This window comes from Schistocerca gregaria, chromosome 6, assembly GCF_023897955.1.
Source record: "Schistocerca gregaria isolate iqSchGreg1 chromosome 6, iqSchGreg1.2, whole genome shotgun sequence".
Classification (NCBI taxonomy): domain Eukaryota; kingdom Metazoa; phylum Arthropoda; class Insecta; order Orthoptera; family Acrididae; genus Schistocerca; species Schistocerca gregaria.
In genome coordinates this window covers 305387331-305414565 of record NC_064925.1, presented here as the reverse complement: position 1 = coordinate 305414565, position 27235 = coordinate 305387331, and positions in this window count along the sequence as shown.

Genomic DNA, 27235 nt, shown 5'->3' with positions numbered 1-27235 from the left:
TTCACACCAACTTAGCTGCGACTTCTGTGTGCTGCTTACTTCTGTAACTACATTTTTTTTTTCTCACAAACGTGCCAAACAGATCCCTGGGGAGTGCCAACGTATTCATCGTATTCATTCGGCAGTCAGATGAAACACTTAGTCTCTAAGATTGAGGAAGGGAGGCCCGAAATTGGATGTGTTGAACACAATCACATTAACGTTTTTAACATGGCTGTCACTCAGCGACTGTTGTATAATACAAAGTTTGAAAAGCACAGCCCTCAGTAACGAACACAATGAATATGTGACCTAGGTTTCGGTGTCACAAGGGACACTTTCTTCGGACGAAATTGAAACTACATGTTACAGCATAACGTACCAAAAACAATCACACTAGGTGTCGGTATTGGCCTGTGACGTAATGTTTTTGTGGAATGTGTATTCTAATAACAAGCTGATAAGTAGCGTAACTCGAGATTTAGACTAGGTTGGAAGGTGATGATTTAGTTTTGAGTTGGCAAAGACAATAAGTGTGCAAATCCTTAATGTGAAGATATGCTAACTTGTAGGGTAAAGCGAGATTTAAGTCCTGTTTGAAAAGTGACAATATGATTATGAGTTAGCTAATATAACGAATTTTATCACACGAGAATGACTGTAGTTCCTGGTACGAGGCGTATTTTACGCATATTGGATTTTAATTAGACGTTAATCTGTACCTTCTTATGACATCGTGGGTCAGTGGTTTAGTATTTACCCCTTTTGATCTAAAGCTAATTACTGTGAGAGTGGAAACTGATATTTCGGAAAATTGTTGGATTGTCATGGCAGACTATTGTCCTGCAATAATTTCAAGAAAATACTCAACCTGCCGATACCACTTGCTAGATTTTACTTAAGTCATCGTCAAAATGGCATACGCAAAACACCCACAGAAATACTATATGGTTAAATTATGCACCATAACAAGGATTATGGCTGTTTTCACGAAATCAAAATCGTTGGTGTTGCCATTTAACAGGTCAGCTTGCAACTTATCCTATACTTCATCCTGCACTAAAGCTCGTTATATCACCGCAAGATTTGGTGTTAACAATCGAAAAATCACAAGCAGACCATCACGTTTCAATCGAACGTATAGACCTCGGCAACGCTATCGTTTAGTCTGTCACAGCAATCTATATTCCGTATAGTAATATACTTGCAAAATAAATATTGTCAGTGTTCCCCTCTTTCTCTCTTTACGCAAAAATGACGTGACATGTCACAACATCGCTACGTCACATGTAAAAGCCGACGTCCTGTGCCGATAGGTTCATACCAAGGCAAAAAGATCGCTGCAAAATGAAATTCATTTAAACGCTTAGTTTAAGATGACAGTTTGCTCGCACATGGTTAGTAAGAGTAGATAAGGTAGTTCAGTTTCTCCACCTAGACAGTCATATTACTCTCGCTCTGTATGTGAATGCAATAGGAAATAAATTCAGTAATGTTACCTCTCTACAGTGGATGAAGAAGAAGACTAGTGCGGCGACAAAAACATGCAGTCGCATCCATATCCCGCCTCGAGGATGTTGGTCCGACTGTGGAGAGCGGGAAATATGACAATAAAACGTGACAAGGCTTGTCCAAGTTGTTGGGGCCATGACAGGCCTTGACAGGGCTGTTCAAGGCTTGTCAATGCTTGTTAGTCCATAGCATCCTTGAATCGCTCATCCATCTACGTTGTGCGATAGCAGCGCACGACAAGAGCGGTTGGTTGGTTGATTTGCTGGAAGAGACCAAACAGCGAGGTCATCGGTCTCATCGGATTAGGGAAGGATGGGGAAGGAAGTCAGCCGTGCCCTTTCATTGGAACCATCCCAGCATTTGCCTGAAACGATGTAGGGAAACCACGGAAAATCTAAATCAGGATGGCCGGACGCGGGATTGAATCGTCGTCCTCCCGAATGCGAGTCCAGTGTCTAACCACTGCGCCACCTCGCTCGGTAGAGATGAGTGGTACTCAATTTAGCTGATCTCTTAATTGCTTGTTTCGCAGTGACAATGATGATTTATCTCAAACAGAAACGGAAACACGCACATACAACAACTCAACTACTTACCCATCCTTTCATTCTCGAATGGAGCATGGAAGTAATTACTGTCTGTACTGTCTGTACGACTATGTGCGACCTATTATTTGCCTAATTTCTTCTCAAAGATATCCATAGAGTAGAATCATAGGAAGTTGAAGATTTTTCGTAGCATCTGTCATGAAAGACGGTCTTTGAAGTTTTCTAATCAGATTAACAAGACATTTTCGATGGATTTCTTCGCGTGTCTGGCAATTTTCAACACTTCCGCTTGTCTCTTCGTAGTCAAACATGTCTTTGACCATTAAAATTACTCTTCTTTGCATGAATTTGATGTCCTCTGTTAGACCAGCCTGATATGATCATTCTTGAAGTAGGGACCTTTGATGATGAGAACAGATTTCCTACGTCCTTCAGCACGTAAACGCTGGAAGCCACTGAGCGGATCCTCGACTTGTTGCTATGCTGTTGCTTCCCTTGAATGTTCGTACGCTACGCTCGCTAGTGAGCCACAAAACCATAAGAATTTTTGAAAAAAAAATCATGATTTTACGCTATAGCTGTGTGTGACTTCACTAAAACTAAGCAGCAGAACGTCCTAGAGTATAAAAACGACATTAATCACGGAGAATGCGTCCAGTGGTGATCTTTTATACCTACACTGACGTTAAAAATTAGCTGAACCAAAATTTTGGTGTTAACTGCCTTACATACAAACTAAATGGTTAAAACAGTCGTAGAAGACACTAGGTCATCCGATTTCAGTCCCACGTTGCCTATCTAACGAATTCTACGACCAACAAAAATTTATTCATTTTCAGTATTTCGTACACTACTGGCCATTAAAACTGCTACACTAAGAAGAAATGCAGATGATAAACGGATATTCATTGGCCAAATATATAATACTAGAACTAACATGTGATTATATTTTTTGTTACTCATGAAAACCACACATTACATGCCGGCTGTTGTGGCCGAGCGGTTCTAGGCGCTTCAGTCGGAACCGCGCGACCGCTACGGTCACAGGTTCGAATCCTGCCTTGGGCATGGATGTGTGTGATGTCCTTAGGTTAGTTAGGTTTAAGCTGTTCTAAGTTCTAGGGGACTGATGACATCAGATGTTAAGTGCCATAGTCCTCAGTGCCATTTGAACCATTTGAGCCACACATTACATGTAGTACCACCATACAGCGAGACCTTCAGAGGTGGTGGTCCAGACTGCTGTCCACACCGGTACCTCTAATACCAAGTAGCACGTTCTCTTGCGTTGATGCATGCCTGTATTCGTCGTGGCATACTATCCACAAGGTCATCAAGGCACTGTTGATCCAGAGTGGTTGGTGGGACACGTCATCCATAAGCAGCCCTTTTCAATCTATCAAAGGCATGATCGATAGGGTTCATGTCTGGAGAACATGCTGGCCACTCTAGTCGAGCGATGTCGTTATCCTGAAGGAAGTCATTCACAAGATGTCCATGAAGACGAATGCCTCGCCAATATGCTGCCGATATGGTTGCACTATCTGTCGGAGGATGGCATTCACGTATCGTACAGCCGTTACGGCGCCTTCCATGACCACCAGAGACGTACGTCGGCTCCACATAATGCCACCCCAAAACAGCAGGGAAATTCCACCTTGGTGCTGGACAGTGTGTCTAAGGCGTTTAGCCTGACCGGGTTGCCTCCAAACACGTCTCTGACCATTGTCTGGTTGAAGGCATATGCGACACTCATCGGGAAAGACATCCTGAGAAACCAGTGTCCGGAACAACCACCTCTGGCCGTAATAACGGCCTTGATACGCCTGGGCATTGTGTCAAACAGAGCTTGGATGGCGTATACAGGTACAGCTATTTGGTTTCACTTAAATACATTGTTGTTATTATGTTCTTTCACTGAACAGTACAGAAAACTAACTCTTTTCAAGGTTTGGAAACGACTGAAACAACTCACTAACGGTTGCCAACAAGAACACGTTTCTACATTCTTAATGGAAAGCAAGCATGTTTATTTATGTAATAATCTTTGCTTCTCCGGATGTTCTAGAAAACTACTGCAGATACACGTCTGGGACATGTTTTATTAGGTTCACCAGACCAATAACAACAAAACAAATGCCAATCGTGCTTTAACCTCGTACAGTTTTGCGATGCCTTCATTTGAGCGAAGTTTCAAAATCTTTTATTAGCCGTAGCTCCGTAACTAAACATTTGCGGACCTACGTTTATATGAACTTTTATCCTTAGTTTTACTTGTAGAATAACATTGAAAGATTTGCATATCTTCGTGAATCACACTGTATAAAATAACAACGCTGCAGAGCAGACGAGCGGTCGATTGCGTACAGGTAATCGGTAAATTTCGTTATTATTGTAGTTCATATTCAGATTCAGGCACAGCGATTGTCAGAATGAATTTCCGAGAATAATATCAGCATAAGTTCAGAGCTTTAATGGGAGTGAAATATTTTATAAAAGTGCTACATTGTGATGTTAAACAAGTCATTTTGTCACTGAGTCACACAGGGAACGTCCATTTTATTCAGAACGGATTTCTTCCTCGCAGTCGTATTGCCTGATCGTCCGGTTACTCCGGATTCCACACCGTGTAGCGTGGGCTTAACATATTTCCATTTCAGATAAGCAAATAAGCTACAGATATTTTCAGCAAACATTTCTGTTACTCAGCTTTGCATATTTTACCCTCTGACTCCACAGTTACACGAGTATTAAAACATGTCAAAGGATACTTTCAACTTCAGTTTGAGGCACGGTGTTTTAATTTATTAATCCTTTACTACAAACTCTGTTTGCATCAAGTTTTGCAGACTGTATCCGTACGACACATATTTCAGGATGTATGGCGTCATAAACGTTGACGTGCGTGAAAATTTTGTTTTACCTGAAACGGAGCGCAAATTACGAGACTGTACTCATTCAGTGATAATTAGAGCACTAGTGACTTCCAATAAACTTTGAACGTAATTTCAGACCTTTTCTAAGCTTTTAAATTAATCATTGAACGAATAATCAGAAAATAATGAAAAAATCGTAATTAGGGTATTGCATCTTCAGCGACGTTTTAAGCTGTTTCGATTCTTTAAAGAATTGTGGTGCCGAGGGAATTACTAGTTTATACCTACACGAACGTCAAAAATAAGTTGCATCAATTATGGTATTAACGTATTGTCTTATGTATAAATCGGTTATTTCCCTGCATTGTAGAGAGCGGTCGAAAATAGTCTGAAAAACGTACAGGTGGTTTTGGGGGAGGTTGTGCTGAGAAATAATTGTTAAGGTAAAATCTGGATACGTTGCGCCGTTTCCGAGTAATCTGGGACTGAAGTTAATCAATTAGATCGTTGCGCGCAGAAACTGAACCACTTGCACGCGCTAAAATGCACAGACATCTGTGAGTCCGTGAGTTACCAGTTGTACAGATAATCAGTGCCTGTTAAAATGTGCCTTTTTATCGAAGTGATTAATTTGGATTAGGTGAACGAAAGTTTGTGCCGTGTCAAAACGCACGGGGTACGTTCGCCCTTGCTGGTGCTGAGCGTCCTGCGTGGTAAAACAATGATAACACCTGGTGGTCACGACAATATACGTGTATGATGTGGTAAAACCAAAATCAAATTGCGTTATAGATGATATGAGAGCGTCTATCACATGCGAGCATGCGCGACTGCAGCGATATACCATATCGCCCTCGCTGTGGCCAGAGATGCCGTCTGAGCGACGCGCAGCACCCGGCCGCTATTGCGAAGAGTCGACAGCATCGATGATTATTACATTAATTGTCGAAAGTTGGCGTGGCGTTGCGTGTTTGGTCGTTTTAAATGGTTCCTATTGTACAACGAAAAGGGTTAGTTAGTTCCCGGATAGACCTCTCACCGACCAAGTGGTGGTAGTGGTGTATATCAGGTCCGATCTTATAGCGTTTCAATGCGTGGTGTAGTGACGCTACTCAGTTGACACCTAAGTCTTGGGAGAGTGCACGGAATTTTGTTGATTATAGTTGTGGGAACAGTTTCGTTCGTAAAATTTGCTGGGGTGAGACCTGCGTGAGCCTGATTTAATTGAGAGATAGCTTTGTTAGGTGCTGAGTTTTGTGGAATCGGTGAATCGATATACCGTCTGCATTGTATGTTGAGTGGTCGCGACGCGCCCAGAGGTAATTGGGTTGCTTGTCGTTTTTATTGAGGTAGTTTGGGTATTGTGCGTGTGTGCATCGAGAAGGGAAAGTCTCGAACACGTGTTGGTAGTTGTATTTTCAGGACCACTAGCTTGCAGCAGACAGCAAATTGGCTCATAGAACGACGAACTACTTCACTATACGGTGATGGCGTGCACGTATCACTGAGTAGACAAGCGATAGTAAATTGGAGGAACCATTTAACGAGCTACACGTAGCTAAACCAAAACTAGATTCATCAAGGTGACGAGTGGCCGATTTGAATGTTAGGGAACTAGCGGGTCGCGTGTGGTCAACGCCTGAAAAGGTCAAGATTTGCTTTTAAATTGTACCTTAAGGTTAGTTGAAAAGTGGCAGCGACATTTAGGATTTTTTTTATTACTTGTCTCCGTATTGTGGGGACTGATAATATATTTGCTGGCACTCGTTCACTGGTGATAACCAACGGGTATTGAAATACCTAGAAGGAAAATAAATCCAATTTTATTGGGGTTAAAGGAAACTTCCCAGTCTATTCAATTGGTATCTAGTGTGAATATATCTGTATCATTTTCGGAAGTATAAAAGAGTGTAATTTAGAGATATTGATACAGTGGAGTCGATATCACGTATAATGTGGTGTTTTTAAATGTGTTTGGTAAAAGGTTCTTGAACGAATGAAATTATAAATAAGCTACTGAAAGTAGATCTTCTCAATATTAAAGAAAAGATTTCAATTAAGGGAAAAAGTTTTCAAAATGATGAATAAGTTTAATTGAAGTAACTGAATTATTTACGGAAAGGCCAAAGATTTAGCTACTAACAAAGATTCGTTATTCTGTGACGCATTCGAAGTCTCATCACTTACATATTATCTCTGCGTCGAGTTGCGATAATATTTAAGGGAGAATTAAATTTTTTTAATTCCTAACAGTGGTGATGGAAGTGTCCATAAACAGAACAATCATTTCAATACGGTAGACAGATTGGTATTTTAGTACAATAATAAAATAGTTCCGAGTTTATGTCAGAGAGTACGAACTGCGTTGTGAAAAGCTCGTTGCGGAATATATCATCACGCAAGATAATCAGGTACAGAAATTAAAGTAATTTGTTGCTCTGACGAGATCAGTATCGTAGACAACGAGTGGGGTTCATTAAATAGGCCTATTTATTCACTACTGCTTAACTTCAGTAATCATTGGCGTGTGAATATTGTTAAGTGATTATTCGCAGTTCTGTCGTGGCTTGGTACGATTTCGGCGCCGTGTCTAGGCAGGGTGTTGTTCCCCTTATTTGGCAGACACGCTGTTTGCATGGTCAATGGTTGAGGTGGCTGCAATATTAATTGTACTAAGACTGATTTCGTGTCCGATTGGTTCATTGCCAGTGTGATTGCGGCGCGGGCTAGATACTTGTCGTCATCAGAGGCTCCTCTCCAACTGGATTCTTCTGAAATTAGATAGCGTTCTGCAATCTTAACATCTAGTTAAAAATAAGAAACTGTGCCTAATTAAAGGTGTAGTGGTCGACTGGTGGCCTAAGTACTTTGCGCAACAGGATACTCTGCAGTAACGGCAGAGAGACGTTGGTACACTACGATCCCTTGTCGTTCTCAATCGATCTCTGGTACTGCCAGTCACGGACCAGTACAATTTATATTTACTCGATTTGAAGAAACCAAACGGAGAACAACAATTATTTCTCAGCACAACGTCTCCTGCAATATCCTTACAAGCTTTTCAGACTGTTTCTGACCATTCCGGATATGCGACGTAGATCTGTGGATAAAGGAAAATGAACTGGCACTTGTCTGGTAATTAATGTCATTTTTCATAACTGAGGATCATCTCTTGTTTAACTGAAACTGGTAGTTCTTTCGCAAATGGATTTTCTTAAATATTAAGATGTAGATCAACGCCTCTTTGAAATAATGTGAACCTTTACAGAATTTGCACACCTTATTGAGATAATATTAGTGACACAGGGCCGTCCCTATATTTTTTAGGCAGGCAGCTATGAAACAGGGCCTAACACGAGACGCTGAAGCACTTGGGCCGTAATGTGAAACAATCGACGAAACAGGGCACCGAGCGTTCTCTACTGCGAGGGAGGGCCAGTAAGCGCGGTAAAAACCTCAACCTTTAGCAGCGGCTCCGCCGGAGGGCCAGATGTCACGGGAGGGGTTGCACAGCCTTAATGTCGAGCTCTGCTATCGCGTGTCAGAGAAACAGCCGGTAGATAGCAAAAAGCGCGTCCCACACTCGGGTTCTGCGAGCCCGGGGCTGGGAGCTGGTAGCTGGGAAGCGGACGCCCGCCTGTTGCCGAGGGTCCTGTGTGCCGCTCTGCTCAGCTGCTGCCCGCCCAATCGATACGCGACGCTAAGCCCGGGGACACGTTTTGCGCCTGGCACGAGCGGGCGGTCTCGCTGCGCCACCGCCGCCCCTGTCACGCTATTAGGGGCGGGCGGGAAATAACGCAACAAGTAACAAGTTACTGAGGAGCCACAGTTATAGTAATGACAAGGTATCAGCATCCGGCCGTGATTTCAGTAACAACTAAAGTTGTATGCCTTCTGTTTTATGGTTTTCATACTGCTATGGATGTCATCTACATCTACATCTACATCCATACTCCGCAAGCCCCCTGACGGTGTGTGGCGCAGGGTACCTTGAGTACCTCTGTCGGTTCTCCCTTCTATTCCAGTCTCGTATTGTTCATGGAAAGAAATATTGTCGGTATGCCTCTGTGTGGGCTCTAATCTCTCCGATTGTATCCTCATGATCTCTGCGCCAGATATACGCAGGAGGGAGAAATATACTGCTTGACTCGTCGGTGAAGGTATGTTCTCGAAACTTCAACGAAAGCCCGCACCGAGCTACTGAGCGTCTCTCTTGCAGAGTCTTCCACTGGTGTTTATCTATCATCTCAGTAACGCTTTCGCGATTGCTAAATGATCCTATAACGAAGCGCGCTGCCATCGGTTGGATCTTCCCTATCTCCTCTATCAACCCTATCTGGTACGGATCCGACACTGGTGAGCAATATTCAAGCAGTGGGCGAACAAGAGTACTGTAACCTACTTCCTTCGTTTTCGGATTGCATTTCCGTAGGATTCTTCCAATGAATCTCAGTCTGGCATCTGTTTTACCGACGATCAACTTTATATCGTCATTCCATTTTAAATCACTCCTAATGCCTACTCCCAGATAATTTATGGAATTAACTGCTTCCAGTTGCTGACCTGCTATATTGTAGGTAAATGATAAAGAATCTTTCTTTCTATATATTCCCAGCACATTACACTTGTCTACATTGAGATTCAATTGCCATTCCCTGCACCATGCGTCAATTCGTTGCAGATCCTCCTGCATTTCAGTACAATTTTCCATTGTTGCAACCTCTAGATATACTACAGCAACATCCGCGAAAAGCCTCAATGAACTACCGGTGTTATCTACAAGGTCATTTATGTATATGATGAATAGCAACAATCCTACAACACTCCCCTGCGGCACACCTGAAATCATTCTTACTTCGAAAGACCTCTCTCCATTGAGAATGACATGCTGCGATCTGTTATCTAGGAACTCTTCCATCCAATCACACAATTGGTCTGACAGTCCATGCGGAAGTTAAGAAACACGACATCTACCTTGGAACCCGTGTCTATGGCCCTCTGAGTCTCTTGGACGAATAGCGCGAGCTGGGTTTCACATGATTGTCTTTTTCGAAACCCACGCTGATTCCTACAGAGTAGATTTCTAGTCTCCAGAAAAGTCATTTTACTCGAATATAATGCGTGTTCCAAAATACTACAACCGATCGACGTTAGAGATATAGGTCTATAGTTCTGCACATCCGTTCGACGTCCCTTCTTGAAAACGGGGATAACCTGTGCCCTTTTCCAATCCTTTGGAACGCTACGCTCTTATAGAGACCTACGATACACCGCTGCAAAAACGGGTGCAAGTTCCATCGCGTGCTCTCTGTAAAAGCGAACTGGTATCCCATCAGGTCCACCGGCCTTTCCTCTTTTGAGCGATTGTAATTGTTTTTCTATCCCTCTGTCGTCTATTTCGATATCTACCATTTTGTCATCTGTGCGACAATCTAGAGAAGGAACTACAGTGCAGTCTTCCTCTGTGAAACAGCTTTGGAAAAAGACATTTAGTATTTCGGCATTTAGTCTGTAATCCTCTGTTTCAGTACCATTTTGGTCACAGAGTGTCTGGACATTTTGTTTTGATCCACCTACCGCTTTGACGTAAGACCTAAATTTCTTAGGATTTTCTGCTTAGTCAGTACACAGAACTTTACTTTCGAATTCACGAGTCGTTTCCCATGTCATGTTATTTCAGCTGTCCTCAAGAACAGATTGCTAGAAATTGCAATATAGCATTGAATACTGTGTGCCATATACTGGTCTCAGCCCGTATTTCTCTGTAAAAACCTTGTATTTCACACTGTTTGTATAACAAAGGAAATATAAATTTATTGAATGGATTTTGGAACGCTTTGGTTGTAAACTGTAAGTGATATTATGCAATACAGCAGTGACTCCACATTATAATTCCTGACTCTTTAGAGAATCGAACTTCCATGTATCATATGGCTGATAAGTATAGACTGGGCAGCTTGCGCTCGTTTTTGAGAAAAGATAGTTTTTCATACAGTTCAGTGTTTATAACGTGGTACCTACTGAAGTACGTGTCGTGAAACGTATAATTTTGCGCGTAGGTTCAATGAAGTGTGGGGACAGTGTCTGCAGAATGCGTTGCAAACAGTTCCTAACAAAGATGTGATGAATAAAAACATCTTACCTCACACTGCAGTGTTACTGCATTAACATCAAAAATGCAGGAAACGATAACTTTTTTCCTCTCATTATTTTGCGCGGGTGTTAGTGAGGAAAAGTTGCGGAAAGGCTTGAAATTACGTGTAAAGTTTGTTGTACGTCGCTAAGTGCTCTTAGTCTCAAGTATTGGATGAACATAATCCGGGGAAATTTGCGAGCCTTGAGTTACTCTGTCTCAAGACGTTTCACAGTTTCTAACTTCAGTACTTGACTTACTGCCTAAAACCGTTAACGTAAAATTATACCTTTTAATGAGTATATTAGGATAGCATTTAAAATTTTTAAATTTGGTCAATAATTATATGAAGTACTGAAAAAGAAATTTATTTTACTCGTGGAAGTACGAAGGAAGGAAGATTGAGGTTTAACGTCCCGTCGACATCGATGTCATTTGAGACGGAGCACAAGCTCGGATTGTTTCAAGGATGCTGAGTGAATTCGGCTGTACACTTTCAAAAGTAGTGCCCTCCATTTTAGAAAAATTACGGAAAATCTAAACACTGATGGCTGGAAGCAGATTTGAACCCCCCTCCCCCCAAATTCGAATTAAGTTCGCAAACCAGTGCTCAACCTCGCTCGTTCCCCTGGATGTCATTAAACAGGCAACCAGAAACTGGCTCTGGATGACCGTTTTACCCGTTTAGTAATATAGGTGATGTACACTGCGCAACAGAATTACAGGGTCACTTTTTCGAACTGTCACCCATAGCGACACAGAAGTTCGATATTTCGCTCAAAGCTGCCTTCAGCCTTCCTCTGTAATGGCGCAAAATCAGGGTGCCCTACGACGTCACCATGGGGCTCCATGACGCTTCATACACAAAGCAGGGTGTCGACAGGTGCGAAGAAATAGCGTCCATTAAACAACCTTTACTGGGGGCGTTCATTCCCACACCACACACTACGCCGCCGAAAAGGACAGTTCGAAATGCGATAAGCAACAGCATGATTCATTTATTTATTTTTTACTTTCGGAACGTGCCCATAAAGCCACCTCAACACTGGAAATGATACATTACGGATTAGAGTTTGTTCTGACATTTCAGAGTAGACATCAGAGTAAGTCATTCCCTGGTACGATACGTGCTTAATGAAGAGTTAATTCCGACACAGAATAAGTTGTACAACCACGGTATACTGAAGCGAGTAACCAGGACGAAAGTGAGAGATACTATGAAAATACTACTGATAACACAATAAGAAATGACAAACTGCCGTTGATACAAATTTCCGATATTGCTAATTCAGTCCATATTAATGACTATATATCTAAATTGACAGCAAAATGTTGTTTTGAATGCTCTGCAAGAATTGTTTCAAAAGCTACGGATAGAGAGTTGAAAATTTGTGCAGGTCTGTAAGTAGTATCTAGACACAATAGGAGAACAGTTTACAAAAATTAGATTTGGGTATTACATCCATATTCAGACACATACATATAGGAGGTACATTGCGATATTCATTTAGAAGCTCAGCGTTACATATTCTCCTGAATGGTAAGATAGTTAATTGAGTTTTCGGCTTCTGGCATTCTAATTCCCAAGAGCATTCGATTAGCAGCTCAGGAACTTTCGCTGTTCTGACGATCTCATACATGTGGTTATAAGCTGCTATATCGTTGGATGCTAAACGAGGTTTGGAGGCTGCTTGGGAACTGATGAACAACAGCCCGAAGATTATTTCCAACTACGTTTGTGTGATACGTCTTCCGAGGACGTTATAGAAGCTATTTCAAATGTTCAAATGTGTGTGAATTCCTAAAGAACCAAACTGCTGAATTCATCGGTCCCTAGACTTACACAGTACTTAAACTAACGTTCGCTAAGAACAACACACACATCAATGCCCGAGGGAGGACTCGAACCTCCGGCGGGAGGCACCGTGTAGTTCGTATCATGGCACCTCAAACCGCGCGGCCTCTCAACGCGGCAGCTATTTCGTGTTTATGTTCAAATGGTTCAAATGGCTCTGAGCACTATGGGACTTAACATCTGAGGTTATCAGTCCCCTCGAACTTAGAACTACTTAAACCTAACTAACCTAAGGACATCACACACATCCATGCCCGAGGTAGGATTCGAACCTGCGACCGTAGCGGTTGCGTGGTTCCAGACTGTAGCGCCTAGAACCGCTCGGGCACTTCGGCCGGCTATACCATGGTACTCTCGGAATCGTGCGATGAATTAGTGCGTGGTGACTGCATTTGATTTTAGACGTCCACGAGTTTATCATATTTAATAGCTCCATGCAGAGATGCCTGATTTGCTGGAGCTTCGATTTGTTCAGAGCGGCCTTTAATCCATACCATTACGATACTGCTGCAGTTCCTTTGCACCCGAAGAAAGGAGCTTACGGGAGCTCATCGCCGAAGTTACCAGCGCCTCTGCACCAGAAGCACAACGTCGACAATTGCTGCAACTATAGGGCTGGTAGAACTGTTATGTGTTCTTCTGAGCGAATAGTAGGGCTTCCTAAATTGCAATCAGCTCGCCTGTTATAGTAGTGGAGTGTGGATCAAGCTTTTAGAGTCCTTGTTGTTTCCTTCGGCGTTCCCAATAAGCTCTACAAGCGCCTTCAATAGACTTGGGCCCATCTGTACTCATATACCACGCTCACATTGTGATAGTGAGACAGGAAGTCCAAGGCCGTTGCGTGAGTTAGTGAGTTAGGTTCCGGTTTTGAAATGTTAAACTGGTCCTGACATCAATCTGCAGAGTTGCTGACTTTTCCACATCTTTTGACTTAACGCCTGCATCTCCATATAATTCAGCCACGAAGGGTGGAAGTTGTTTATTTATCTAATATCGGCGTCTCATACATTAGGATGTTAATTCCAGTGTTTTGTCGTCAAGGGGCCCATATTCTTCGAGAAAGAACCGCAGGAGGAATTTCCTGCAGAGGAATATTCGTAGCAGCTTTAACGGTGGTTCATTCGCTTCAACCAGTGATGCATTCATGGTTAACATGAACGTCCCAGTAACTATACGTAAGTATAGTTAGGTTCGAATTTTTGATTCGTGCCGTTCTGATGTTGATCAGTAGTACAGGCTCAGGACGACATTCTCGTCAACAGTTGACACTGCTGACACTTGAGTCGCCCAGGAGATGTCAACAGTGTGAAAGCTTGTAAAGAACGTCGTGCCGTTGCTCATAGCAATGCGAACTGTGGTTTCGTGTGGGAATCAACGCCCTATGGTAACTAGTGGTTTTATTGACGCCCTTCACGCCACTCCCTGAGGCCTTTTCGTGTCGCTTTTGAACTGCGGTGAGTCCGAAATGTGCTCATAAGAAAACCGTGTGATTTCATCACTGACCCCCATCGCCGAGGCGCCGAAAGAAAGGGTGAAATATGGGTAAAGGGTGCCGTGACCATCTCACCATCGTATGAGATGTACATGGTAGCATTGGCCAGAATTGTGGTAGAAATTGGTGCCAATGTGACGTCATCAACCCACCTTACAGGTCACATGACCTTCTGTGCAAGGGACTTTCTTTCGAATGTATCGACGACTTGCTGTTTGAGGCCTCATCGAGCCAGAGGGTCAGGACACATGGCGCCACGCTTTTGCACCATTATGGAGGAAAGTTGTACGCACCTTAGAGCCAAATTTCAAACTTCTTCATCGCAATGGGTGACAGTTACGGGGTTCCGAAAAAAGTGTGGCGCACTGTCAATTGCAGTTTTCATTGACAGCAACTGGGTTGTACGCATCTTCCGAGAAATACATCTTAAAATTCCCATTTTATTTTACGTTTATTATCCGTATAATTACGTTGTAAGTATCATAACTATGTTTTTTTTACGATCTTGACGTGATGTTGTTGTTGAATCTTGTTTCAGTTTTTTGTAAACCTGGTCATTTGTGCAATATCACACACTTTGTCTCTCTTAAAAAAAAATTCAAATGTGTGGGGAATCTTATGGGATCTAACTGCTAAGGTCGTTAGTCCCTAAGCTTACACACTACTTAACCTAAATTATCGTAGGGACAAACACACACACTCATGCCCGAGGGAGGACTCGAACCTGCGCCGGGACCAGCCGCACGGTCCACATTCTCTCACTTTCCCAGATTTATCCCGTCATATGGAGTCAGCTGATTCTTTTCCTTGAGCTGACAAATTTATTTTTATTTCAACTTTGCGGGAAGGTGCCCTTTTTGTCAGCACACTCGTCAGTTAACTTCAGTGGGTGAAGCTGTATGCACAACCTGTCTGTGAACAGTGTAAACTTCCCTATAAAAATTAATTTCATCTAGCTGCCGAAAGGTTTAATTATTCTATATGATAGGCTTATTTTCTAGTGCAACTTACAATTAATCCTAACAGTATGGATATCGTGTACTTGGTGGCAATTTCAGTAAAAGATGTCTGGTAGTCTTACTTGCGTCTAGGTTTTCTTGATGTCATATATGTTTCAGTTGTACTACCGCCAAGCAGACGATATATGCACCGTTCGTATTAATTACAGGTTTTACTAGAAAATGGCACTAATGCTGAAATATGTCTATTGTACAGATTCAGTAAACCTTTAATTTTTGTGTAAAATGTCACACTGTGTCATATACAGTCTACGAAAAAGACAACGACGACGACGGCGCACCACGGATGAATTATCCGGATGGGACGGAAATCGATAGATATGAGGTACATGAACAGTCAAACAAATGATTATAGTTTCAGAAAAATTTGAAGATTTATTCAGGAGAAAGAGCTTTACGAACTGAGCAAGTCAATAACGCGTTGGTACAAATGGTTCAAATGGCTCTGAGCACTATGGGATTTAACTTCTGAGGTCATCAGTACCCTAGAACTTAGAACTACTTAAACCTAACTAACCTAAGGACATCACACACACCCATGACCGAGGCAGGATTCGAACCTGCGACCGTAGCGGTCGCGCGGTTCCAGACTGTAGAGCCTAGAACCGCTCGGCCACTCCGGTTGGCGCGTTGGTACACCTCTGCACGATATGCAAGCAGTTATTCGGCTTTTCATTGACAGAACTGTTGGAAGTCCACCTGGGATATATCGTATCAAATTCTGTCCATATGGCGCGTTAGATCGTCAAGATCCCGATCTGGTTGGAAAGCCCTGCCCGTACTGCTCCCGAATTTCTCATTTGGGGAGAGAGCTGGCGACCTTGCTGGACAAAGTAGGGTTTGGCAAGAACGAAGACAAGTAGTAGAAACTCTCGCAGCGTGCAGGCGGGCATTATCGTGCTCAAATGTTAGCACAGGATGACCTGCCATGAAGGGCAACAAAACGCCGTATAGAATATCGTCGACGTACAGCTGTGCTATAAGGATGCCGCTGATGACAAACAAATGAAAGGTCGCCCCAGACCATCACTCACAGTTTTCGGGCCGTATAGCGGGCGACAATGAGACTGGTATCCCATCACTGTCTGGGGCGTCTCCAGACAAGTCTTGGCTGGTCATAGGGACTCACTTCGAAGCGGGACTCATCACTGAAGACAATTCTATACCAGTCAATGAGATTCTAGAGTGTGGAGAACCGGCTAAAAACCACACTCAGGCTGGCTGGCATGTCAGAGGACGGGCAATTATCCGCCTCACGAATTCGATCTCGGTCAGGCTAACCTCCGAGAATCGCAGGCTAATTTGTGCTAATTTGCTGCGCGTTAAGATATACCAGGAGATCCAATATTCTATACCTTAGGGTGATGTAATATTCACACAAATTTCAATTCAGTCACGTATAATCCTCAGGATGACGTAATTGTCACAAATATTGCAACAAATTATTTTTAAGAATCTCATCTTGCGATCACTGATAAATGTGGTAATGCAACAACAGTGAAGTTTCCTGGTAGCGGCAGCGCCCCGTGCCAGACAGCGGTTTACGTGTGTGTATGAGTGTACGTGTGCGTGTGGGGGATCCGGTGTGTGGGTGTGGGTGTTTGTACACGAGCGTGCACGTGCCCGCGTATCGACCGCTAGCGTCTCGGGGGGACGCGCACAGACGAGGGGGTTGCTAGGCGGCCGTTTACGCAAATCAGCGACGCCGTGTCGGGGGCGGAGGCACAAACAGGTGGGCGAGGAGGCGGGGGTGGCAGTGGCGGAAGGGAGGCCCAGGCATGCAGAGAATTCTGGCGCGGGTTCACGCTAGTGACGGCCACAGCCAAGGACTTCAAGGAATCCAGAATTCTGTTCTCAGAACGAATTTCCACTCTGAAGTGGAGTGTGCTCTGATGTGAAGTGTCTTTGCAGATTAAAACTGTGTGCCTAACCGCGACTCGAACGCAGGACCTTTTTCTTAAGCGGGCAAATTCTCTACCGACTGAGCTATCCAAGCACGACCCGTGGTCCATCCTCACAGCCTTACTTGGGTCAGTACCTCGTCTTATACTTTCCAAACATGAGTCGTGCTTGGGTAGCTCAGTTGACAGAACAAATGTCCACAGAAAAGAAACATACCGCGTTCGAGTCACATACTGGCAATTGTTTTATTCTCACACGAGGTTTCAGAACTCTCTGAAAGATATAACCGCCATTTGGCTGTACATCACGTTTTTATTACAGAACTTAGATTTCAGATTTAGGTCATTATCAAGTGTATGAAGTATTATAAATCATTAGACTTGAGTAGAACCCAAGTCATAGCCACAACATGTATCTTCGTTTATATAAGCCAATGCTGTCAAAAGTATGTGCTAGAATATTTGTGTGATATGCTAATTTACTGGAAATTAGCGTGACTCACTTGATATGGTTGTGGAATAAAGTAAATGACCAAATCACAGATTTTAAACTTTGTTACACTGTGGTTAAGCAGTCACTGACACATCCCGTGTCGATAGCACTGATTATTACGTGCGAGTATGGAGACTGTTGCGTTTCATAAGAGCGATATTTTCTGAATCCGTGCTCGTTATGTGTCACTAGATTGTTTTGTTCGACGTATTTTGTATTTTTCGAACACACAACTTGTTAAATCCTATTACAATGTGCACCCTGGACTGGCATTCGGGAGGACGAAGGTTCAATCGCGCGTTCGGCCATCCTGATTTAGGTTTTGCGTGATTTCCCTAAATTGCTCCAGGCAAATTTCGGGATGGTTCCTTTGAAGGGGCACGGCCGACTCCCTTCTCCGTCCTTCCCTAATCCGATGAGATCGGTGACCTCGCTGTTTCGTCTCCTCCCCCAAACAACCCAACCCACCCTATTACAATGTAAATCACCCTTTTCATTCCTGATATACAAAAATTGGAAGGAAAACTTTTTCATTTTTTAGCAAACTAATAAAGAAGCATCACACAAATGCAGATGAAATATTTTTTTGTTGTTTCGCTAAGGCGTAAATGGTAGTTCACACACGTGGACTTCATGTCCTACTTATTGTGAAAAAGTAATAGTCTTTACTTTGTAGTTTCTTTCCTTCTCGTTTCATCAGTAAAAATGTATTATTAGACAGTATAAAATAGTGTCCAGAATTAAAACAAGAAACCGCTGTTTCCCCGTCCTGTGTCTATTTCACAATCTAATCATACAAACTGTCAACAGATGTCCGTACGACCGTGTTCTGAATGGAAGATGACATTCTTGTCACCGGACAACTACGCCAGCGGTAACGTCAGAGTGCATATGAAACGACGAAGTTTTTGCAGGGTACTCTCACATCCAAAATGGCTGTGTGCCCTGCTACAGACGGTGCAGTATGGTAGAGAGAAGACACTAGAAGAATGGAAGCAGGACAGTCGCAAACTGATGTTTCTCGTTGGCTTAATGTGAATCGTTATGTTGTTTCTCGGACGAGGAGACGGGTTATAGAGACCGAACCTCTACCCCATGGACCAGGGAAGGGCCGACCATATGTGACATCAGAAAGAATGGACCGTTATTTTCCTGTAAGGACACGAAGGTACCGCCTTAGTACTCTTCATCAACTGGCATCTGACCTCGCACCTTCCAATGGAAGTGTTGCATCGGAACAAACGGTGTAGAGAAGGCTTGGACAGAGCGGCCTTTATTGATGGACACCTACTGTATGTGTACCTCTGACGCGTCTTCACAGAAGGGAACGTCTTAAGTGGAGTCGTCAACATGCCACCAGGACGGTCGAACAATGGACCAATGTTCTTTTCACAGATGAGTGCCGATTTGGTCTGGAGAAAGATTTTCGATGGATTCGAATCTGGTGGGAACGTCGTACACGATTTCGGGACCCAGACGTTGTGGAGAGAGACCGGTATTGAGAAGGATCCCTAATGGTGTAGGCAATGCTTATGTTGGGCACTCGAATACCTCTTCATGAAATTGTCGTGTGAATCGGCAATGTTTAACTGCTATCAGACATCGTGACCAGATCTTGGGACCTCATGTGCGGTTGTTGCGACGTGCTATGGCCCAGACCTCGTATTGATGGACGATAATGCTCGACATCTTAGAAAACAGATGGTTGATGTTTTCTTGGAAACGAAGGTATTAGACGCAAGACGTGTACTGCTCGCTTTTCCGATTTCAATCTCATAGAGCATGTTTAGGATGCACTAAGGAAACGGGTTGCATCACGTCAGCATCCACCATCCACTTTCCAAGACTAGCGAGCCATTATGCAGGAAGAATGGATGTTATTGCCTCAACAATAGATTGTTGACGTCATTCACAGACTGACCCGTCGTTGTCAGGCCTGTATTGCTGCCAGAGGTGGTCACGTCCCATACTGAGCAAATTAACCAGTTGTCGGAATGTGTGTGCAAATCCGTTAAGATAGCAGAAATGAAGAACGCTTTTGCCTACCTTTATGCATGTTGCAGTTGTGTACGTTCTGTGTTCTTTACATTGTTTCTATTTTACTATCACGTGTTTAGACTATTTTGTGGCAAAATAAACGCACCCTTGCAAAATTTCCGTTTGTTGCTTTAATTTTGAGCAAGAGTGTATACATTTTATTCGAAACAGTAAACTGAATATCCTAACGCACCCAGAATATAGGATTATGAATGCTAATATTTTTGAAATATATGATTTCCGATACAGATTTTTGTTGATACTTTAGAAATACTTCATAAACGTAAAAGAACGATAATCATGGAATAAGTTCTGCCAATTACTAACTTGCTACTGCCAGTAAATAAATCTTTACATTTTATGATAAGCTTCAAAACAATTATTTTTTCTACTGCATACATACATTCCTCATTTGACGCATATGTGTCTCATGTTGGAATTTCAGCCAGGTTTCCTGCCCTTGAAGCGTTCCTTGTTTCCGTAAATTTTGGTCGTTAGTCAACACTGTAAAACCTTTCTGAAATTGATTTAACAGAGGTCTTCTTGGCTTATTATTCGTGTTTCCTCTATCATTTACATCTTTGCTGTCAGAGGAATTCACTGTGTAAGAACGTTCTCGTCTCCCACCTGCTGACACGACGTCTTAACGTTCCTATTGTTTCATCGAGCTAAACAGGCCAGTCTTCAGTCAAAAACGAGAATTCGTCATTATTCCAATCCGATAATTCTGCACTGCTATCGTTAAGAAGAGCTTCTAATTGGTCATCGGTTAATATTTCAAGCATTGGTGTAGACTGCAGGAATATTGGTTATTTCAGTATTCCATCATAAAAGACCAAATTGAAACTAGGAGATTCGCGATGTGACCTAAGGAGCACATACGAGGACATTCAGAAAAGTCTTATTTCACAGTAACGAACAAATATACAATTCTGAACTAATTATCAACATCTAGAATAAGTAGTGAACGTTAGGTAAAAAACACCGAGTCTCAATACAATATTCAAGCATAATAATTATTTACATACGTATTAGATTTTTAGGAATAACCGTTTTCTGTGTATGACCAGCTGTAAACTAAAACAGAAATTGTTCCTGCGCCCTGGTATTAAAAGTAAGAACCAGAAGGCTCACACTCATGAACGATCGGTCTATAAGCCGAAAAACACCGCTGCTCACGGAGATAAAAATCATCAAACGAATGTCCACATGTGTGGAATGATGCAACGAAGAGATTAAACATGTCAGCGGATTACTTGTATTTCCCTTCTTGTGTGTTGGTGTGAAGTATTCAACTTTCCAGTCATTAGGTACGGAGCGAGTGGTTGTTTGTGATTGCTGAAAACGGTGATATTCCATGAGTTTACTCTGAAAGGAACCTAACTGGTATACAGTCTGAATCAAAAGATTTTTTTTAATCTAATGATTTAATATGCTTTAATACAACAATGATTTTCACACTGATGAGGGAAAACATCGTGACCACTGTCCATCGCGGTACTAAATGCCGCTTGATGACGATACAGAAGATTGACACGGTAAAGAAATGTAGAAAAGCGGAGCAGAGACGAGAGGAGAATCATTGTATCGACGATACGCGTGCCAAGTGGGGACAACCACCGATATAAGCGTCCTTGTCAAAGGGTGGACTGTTGTGGTCTGCCGCCTGTGCACGAGCATCTCGGAAACCTGAAGCTGATCGGCTGTTCTCGTGCTATCGTCGTGAACGTTTGTGCAAAATGGCTGAATGGCGGTGCAACCATGAGTATCCGACAAGTTACTGGCGTCGGACGTTCATGCCTCATCGCAGAACACGGAGGTCGGGTGTTGGCCCATTCTGGAATGCAGGATAGACGCCGGTATGTGGTAGATCTGTCGACAGAGTACCAATCTGGTGCAGGCACAAGTGTTTCAGACCTCACCACTGTTGAGCGTGGAGGCCGGCAGCAGATGCCCCGTACCTGTTCCCAAGTTGAGCCAACGACATAGTCAATTATAGTGGGAGTGGGCATGAGAGAATGGACCTTGCATCAATAGAACCGTGGCCGGATGAACACGTTTCTTGTTACATCAGGTCTGTAGTCGTGACCAAAGCCGTCATCTAGACGAAGAGCTGCTGGAAACGTGCACCCCAACGGAGAGGCAGCTCGGCTGGGACAGTTTGACGTTATGGTGATCATTCATATGGCTTCCGTGGAACCTGTGGTATGAATGAAAGGCACCATCATAGCCGTGGACTTCCTGCAACGGTTCGTGCTTGATTCTCCTCCAGTGTCGATGGCATCTTCCAGCAGGATAACTGTCGGTCTTAAAAGGACAAAATCGTACATTGGTGCTTTGAGTGAACTCTCGCTGATGTATTGTCCACCAGATTTGTTATTTTATTTTATCTTATTTACATGTCAAGTTCCGTAGGACCGAGGAGCAAATCTCCACGGGCATGGAACGTGTCAGTACACGAAATTACAACGTAAAAGTAATACCAGATAAAAATGAAAGTTTAATGAACCCGAAAAAACCAAGCCATAAGTTTAAGTAAACGCAATCAACAATACTACAAGAATCAGCTCTATTTTTTAAGGAACTCATGACGGAATAGAAGGATTGACCCTTGAGGAAACTCTTCATTTTCGATTTGAAAGCTTGTGGATTACTGCTAAGATTTTTGAATTATGCTAGTTTATTGAAAATGGATGCAGCAGTATACTGCACACCTTTCTGCACAAGAGTTAAGGAAGTCCGATGCAAATTCAGGTTGGATTTCTGCCTAGTGGGAGCTGCTTATTCTTGGGAATAAGCTGATATTGTTAAAAGGAAACGAGAGTAAATAATATACACAATGAGAGGCCAATGTCAAAATATCCAAACTAGTGAACAGGGATCGACAAGAGGTTCGTGAACTTACACCACTTATTGCCCGAACCGCCTTTTTCTGAGCCAAAAATATTCTCCTAGAATGGGAAGAGCTACTCCAAAATATACCATACGACATAAGCGAATGAAAATAAGTAAAGTAGACTAAGTTTCGTGTCGAACTATGACTTACTTCAGTTACCGTTCGAATAGTAAAAATGGCAGCATTAAGCCTTTGAACAAGATCCTGAACGTGGGCTTTCCACGACAGTTTACTATCAATCTGAACACCTAGAACTTTGAACTGTTCAGTTTCACTAATCGTATGCCCATTCTGTGAAACTAAAACATCGGGTTTTGTTGAATTGCGTGTTAGAAACTGTAAAAACTGCGTCTAACTGTGATTTAGCGGGTTTATTTTCTACAAGCCATGAGGTTATGTCATGAACTGTACTATTTGAAACCGAGCCATTGTTGCACACGACATCCTTTACTACCAAGCTAGTGTTATCAGCAAACACAAATATTTTAGAGTTACCCTTAATACTAGAGGGCATATCATTTATATAAAAAAGGAACAGGAGTGGACCCAACATTGATCCCTGGGACACGCCTCATTTGACTGTATCCCACTCAGGCCTCATATCACAGCCATTCCCAACACTGTGAATAATGACCTTTTGTTGCTGAAGTAAGAGGTGAACCAATTGTCAGCTACTCCCCTTATTCAGTAATGGTCCAACTTCTGGAGCAATATTTTATGATCAACACAATGAAACGCCTTAGTTAAATAAAAAAAATAGGCCTAGCGTCCGATACCTTTTGTTTAACCCACCCAGTACCTCTCAGAAAAGAGAGAGTATAGCATTTTAAGTTGTCAAACGACTTCTAAAGCCGAACTATACATTTGATAGAATATCGTGTGATATAAAATGATCAATTATCCTTACATACACAGCCTTTTCAATAACTTTATACAAACACTGATGACATAGAAATAGGTCTAAAACTGTCTACTTTATCCATTTCTTCCTTTTTATAAAGCGGATGTACTACTGAGTACTTCAATCGTTTAAGAAACTGACCATTCCTGAAGGAAAAATTACAAATATGGCTAAATACAGGGCTAACATGTGTAGGACAGTACTTCAATATTCTGCTTGGCGCTCTATCATGCCCGTGAGAGTCCTTGGTCTTCAGTGATTTAATTATTGACTTAATCTCCCCCTTGTCTGCATCGCAGATGAGTATTTCAGACATCAATCTCGGAAAGGCATTGGCCAAGAGAGTTATGTAATTCCCTTTAGAAACTAAATTTGTATTTAACTGACCAGCAATGCTCATAAAATGATTGTTAACTACTGTACATGTATCTCATTTATCAGTAACAGAAATATTTTTACTACGAACTGACTTTCTATCGTCGACCTTGTGCTGCTGACCAGACACTTCCTTCACAACTAACCATATGGTTTTAATTGTATCCTGTGAATTAGTTATTCTATTTGCGTATCACATGCTCTTTGCCTTTCTAATAACATTTTTAAGCACCTTACAATACTGTTTGTAATGGCCTACTGTAGCTTTATTGTGACTACTTCTAACATTTTGATGTAATTTTCGTTTTGTTCTACATGGCATCCTTATGCTACTAGTCGGCCACTCAGGCTGCCTTTTACTGTTAGTACCCCGTTTAGAACGTTCTAATGGAAAGCAACTCTCAAAGAGGGTGGGAAATATATTAAGGAAAGCATTATATTTGTCATATATGTTATCTACACTATAAACTTCCTGCCACTCTTGTTCCTTAAAGAAGTTTAAAAACCTCTCTATTGCTGTCAGATTAGCTATCCTACATAGTTTCTAATTATATGTGACATTTGTTTGAGTAGAACGCCTTTTAGTGTTAAAATTTGTGCCTCATGGTGCGAAAGGCATTCACCCTTTTACTAACAAAATGACCATATAGTAATGAAGAATGAATACAAATATTGTCTATGGCTGAGCTACTGTTCCCTTGCACCCTTGTTAGAAAAAGTCTGCATCAGATCATATGAATTTAGGAGATCTACGAACATCCTTTTCCTTGCACCATCACATACAAAATTAATATTGAAGTCACCACATATAACTACTTTCTGGTACTTCCTATAAAGTGAATCAAGGGCCCTCTCTAACCTGAGCAGAAATGCCCTGACGTCAGAGTTAGGGGACCTATAAACAGCAACAATTAGATGTTTAGGTTCACTAAACTTGTCTGTCTGCAGTCGATGGAACGTCGAACATGCGCCCGCTCTTGTGAGATTGTTCTTCCAGAACAAACTGTCAATTCAGTGTTTTATAAAGATGCCCCTGACAGGCACAGGAAAAGGGCGAATCGAGTAAGCCGGCCATTGTATGACAACACCCTATGTCACAGGGTCACTTCATCATTTTTGACATCAAAAGGCATTCCCATTGTCCCGAAGCCGTCCTATTCGCCTGGTCTGAGTCCTTGTGACTTTTTTCTTTTCCCGAAGCTCAAAAATGTCTTAAAAGGACGTCGTTTTCGGACTCTGGAGAACATTGAAAGGAATGTGATCGAGATGTTAAGGGCACTATCAGTTGAAGCATTTCAGCACAATGCTTGTGGTCGCCAGCTTCACGCTCGCAAACAATTTAGTGTAGCTGTGTGTCTTGTGTGTAGGCATCTGGTGTCACACACCTCCAAAATTCGACCAGGGACTTGTTGGATCCATGGCAAGCAGAATTTCTGCTGTTTTGCGTTCCAAAGGTGGTCCAACGAGCTATTAACTCTTTGAGTCCCAACAATATAAGAAAATATTTTTCTAACTTTTCACAGAATTGATCTTTATCATATTAATGAGCAACCAACATAGGAACAAAATAACAAAAAGTAAACGATCTATTATTTTAAGAAGGTAATTTCATTTTTTAATATAATTTCAAAATTTTCGCAAAATGATCTTTGTTGTCACACTAAGCAACGAGTAGAAGAAGAAATTTGCCAAAAGCAAATTGTCAATTGTTTTACAGTTGTACTTTCACTTTAGAACTGTAGGGGCACAGTTTTCTAGCATCCGCCATTTCAAAAGATATATTTGGAAGAAATTTCTCAAGTTTCCTAGACACAGACCCGCGTCTTGAGACTTCCATGAACTCATTAGGCCAAAAAAAAAAAATTATAGTCCTGAATAACAATCAAGGAAGGATCTAAAATTTAATGAATTTATACCATAAGTACTTATTTCTCCAGTGGTTTCACTTCTAAACCACTTATAACGCTTGTAACTCAAATTTACGTTACGACAACTTTAGGTATACCTACTGTCAGTGATCTCCTCATTAGGATCACTCTTAAAAGAAAACACATGTTATAATGTGCTACAGAGACTTAGCACAGTCTCTGCACCGACTGTTGCCTTGAAAGCTGTAAGTGACTGCTACAGCGTACTACTCGTATATTCGTACATCAGTACACCTCTAGATGTCTCTATCTTGCAATGGCGTCGATAGTTTCAAGTGGAAGGCACTGATACTTAAAACAATAATATGAATAAAATAGTGGTTTCAGGCAGATATCACTGATACTTCAAAGAGTTAAGGAAGTGGCTCGTCAGTGCACTTCGAAGTTACTCATGTTCTAGCTTTTGTTGAGTCGAAATATCCATCTTTTGTGGTGAGTAAATCAAGGATCCATGTTTATTTCGGTAAGATTACCATCACTATCACTCCATGAACAATTGGTTGTCATCGTCATCGTAGTAATAAATCGCTGGACATCAATTTTTGGGCATAAGCATCTCTTAGAATTTTCCACTCACTGCCTTCTTCAGAGAGACAGTTCCAGATAATATGGTCTCATTTCGCTACGCGTTTCATGGTTTCTTTGCATCAGAACAGCTTCTCTATTAATTTTCATTCACTCACTGTGATTAGTTCACGGTTTTCCCATTCAAACACTCTGTTGTTAACGCCTTCCAGACGGACACAGGTGAGTGCAGAAAATGCCAAGGCTGCTGAAGACGTTAAAGAGTGATGGTCACTCTGTCGCGAGCATCCAGTGTCGTTTCTCTCAAAGCAACGTACCGCCTCTCAGATGGAACGTCACGTTACTCTCAGCGGCTGCTGACCTGTGGCCTCTGCTGCTTACAGACTGCGTCGGTAGGCTCATTTTGACTACACCGCGGTCGTCTGTCACTACCGCAGCTGATAAAAGGCGTGCAATAAGAATCTGGAGTAATCTGCACAACTTAACACGCACGTCTCAAAGGACGGACACTGTTGACTACCCACAGCTGTACGAAATATTTTGAAATTAACTAGGTGAATGCGAATTCCTTGATATCAGCTGTATTAGCTATAAATCGACTACACAATAGTAGCATAGGAAACTTTGTGGCACACCAGGATTCGAAGCCAGATTTTCCACTTACCGCGAACGGCCTCATTAACCACTTCCGCTATCTGTGCATGCTCCCCAGATCGACCCGAACTTTCACATCTTACACTGTCCACATCTTTACATCGTAGTTTA